This window comes from Triticum urartu, chromosome 5A, assembly GCF_056163025.1.
Source record: "Triticum urartu cultivar PI428250 chromosome 5A, HENAU_Tu73, whole genome shotgun sequence".
Lineage (NCBI taxonomy): Eukaryota > Viridiplantae > Streptophyta > Magnoliopsida > Poales > Poaceae > Triticum > Triticum urartu.
Genome location: NC_141877.1, coordinates 682,334,665 through 682,337,006, shown reverse-complemented (window position 1 = coordinate 682,337,006; position 2,342 = coordinate 682,334,665). Strand labels below are relative to the sequence as shown.

At 48.6% G+C, this 2,342-nt stretch overlaps 1 pseudogene; it reads left to right on the top strand.

The window, feature by feature from the left end:
- On the top strand, positions 1 to 1,701 carry LOC125507673 (uncharacterized; annotated as a pseudogene).
- Positions 1,702 to 2,342: the final 641 nt, after the last annotated feature.

Below are 2,342 nucleotides of genomic sequence, written 5' to 3'. Positions count from 1 at the left end.
AAACAGGTTTAACTCAACAAAAATAAATTCTAAGCCAGTATAAATTTGAATTATAAGATCCACATAGAGAATGTGAAAATGGTGGCAGGCATGCGTACATGGTCTAAAAGCATGAGCCATGCGGCAATCCACCGGTCCCGGGTACCCAACCAGCCTGGCTGGAATGCTGTCTCCCCGTCGACTCCACTCTCGAGCAAATGGGCAACCAACTGCCGGCGGCGGCGGCGATCCCAACCACCACCCCCGCTGCCGCCGTCAGCGGGGCCACCATCAGAACAAAAAGGTCCAAAATTACCACGACCGCGTCAACAACAACCGCAACCGCAACCACCATATCCTCCCTCGGCGACGACCTACTCCTCGAGATCTTCCTCCGCCTCCCGAACCTGCCGGACCTCGTCCGTGCCGCGCTGATCTGCCGCTCCTGCCTCCGCGCCGTCCGCTCCTCCCCGTCCTTCCGCCAACTCCACCCGGTTCCCCTCATCGGGCTCTTCCTCGACATCGACGGCGCCGCCACCCCCTCCTTCACCCCCCTCCGCCGCTCAGATCCCGACGTCACGGCCGCCCTCCGCCGCGGCGACTTCCTCCTCACTTCCCTCCCAGTGAATGACGACGAGGATACGAGCTGGGGTATCACGGATTGCCGTGACGGTTACGCCCTCCTATGGAACAGGATGGATAAGCCGACCGTCGTCGCTGCCGTGAACCCCATGACCTGGGCCGTGGACATCATCCCGTTGCCACGCGATGTCAGAGCTGGGAGAAGAGGAAGACGCCGCGAATTCGGCTTCCTTGGTTTCCATATCCTGTATTCCGAGGAGAACCCCCCCCCCCCCCCCCCCCCCCCCCCCCCCCGGTCATTCGGAGTGGTCTGCATATGCGCTGACAAGCAAAGAGTTCGTGTCGCCGTAGGGATTGGGTCATCCACCCGTGGGTGCACATCGGTGGTGACAACAGCCTCAAGTTCAGCGCTGGCTCGCTGGTGGGTGGTTTCGTTTACTGGCCTTTCCACGGAGAAGGGCGCATGATAAAGATCAACACAGCCACCATGGAGATCTCCTTTGTGGATCTACCCTCGCAGGTGATTGTGAAGGGTTGCAATTTCAAGGCCGGGGATACTAAGGACGGCCAACTCTGCATTGTCTATGCATCTGATGATTTCCAACTCCATGCTTGGATCCGTAGTCTGGACGGTGATGGAATTGAGGGTTGGGTGCTGCACAACATAATCTCTTTGAGTGAAGAAATTGATGAGGTCACCGGGGAGTGTGCTCTGGGCTTGCGGGTCAACCTCAAAGTTGTGCAAGTTAGGTCTGGATACGTTTACTTGTCCGCGACATGCATAACCTGTGCTCGCACGCTCTGCTGCTGGTTCTTCTCCCTTTCACTGGAGACCATCGCGTTTGAGTTACTGGTTGATGGGTGTTTTGATGGCTCTGTCTGTCCGTATGTTATGGCCTGGTCTTCTGTTTGGTTGGTGATGATGGGAGCATTGGACATGAAGTTGAAGCTTCTCACCGAATCCTGCAGTTGTTTGTCATACAAGGAAATGAATGGAAATATGTGGGTATTAGCTAACCATCATTATTTACTTTGTTGAAAACTAAAAAATCATTCCTTGGTGTCTTATAATGATTATTCCCATAGAAACCTCTAGATGCTTCTCAAAATATCAGTACAATTCTGGAGCTAATAAAGTTACGGAAGATTGATTTTTCATATTATGGAAACTTTCTCTATGGAATATTGCTATCTTGCATTTGCAGCCAGGCCACACTGGCTAATTTGTTTCTACAGTTTGTGTTTGTGTTCATCATTTATATAGAGAAAAATACAGTACTCCTAGTTCTGGAAAGTAATTATAATATTATGAACTTTCGGATGTGCATAAAGTTTGAAAAATGAATTCTTTGATATGCACATGTGATTCTAATAAGAGTCCCTTTATACAAATTATTTGTTCTGATAGCAATTTTCTTGTTTTCCATTTTATGTAGTGCACAATCTCTTCATCCCAGAGGATGCTAATTCTCTTGTTTTCATTTTTTTGACTGCACAATTTGTTTAATTTTTGAGGATCTTTTTTTTTTCAATCTTGGTTGTTCCTTATTGTGTGAACCACTAATAATATAAATCGGCTTTTTAAGTGCTTATATATTGTTTTTCTTCTTCTGAATGTGTTTCCCGACTAACTTTTGTGGTGGCTTAGTTGCGACTTGTTATACTTGTGTTTCAGTTCACGATGTTTGGCAGACGGTCCCGTTCTTGACTAGATATCAGAGAGTTTTGAAAGTGGATATTGTTTGTTGCATTATTTCTACATCTGCTGTTTTGGGCGCAAC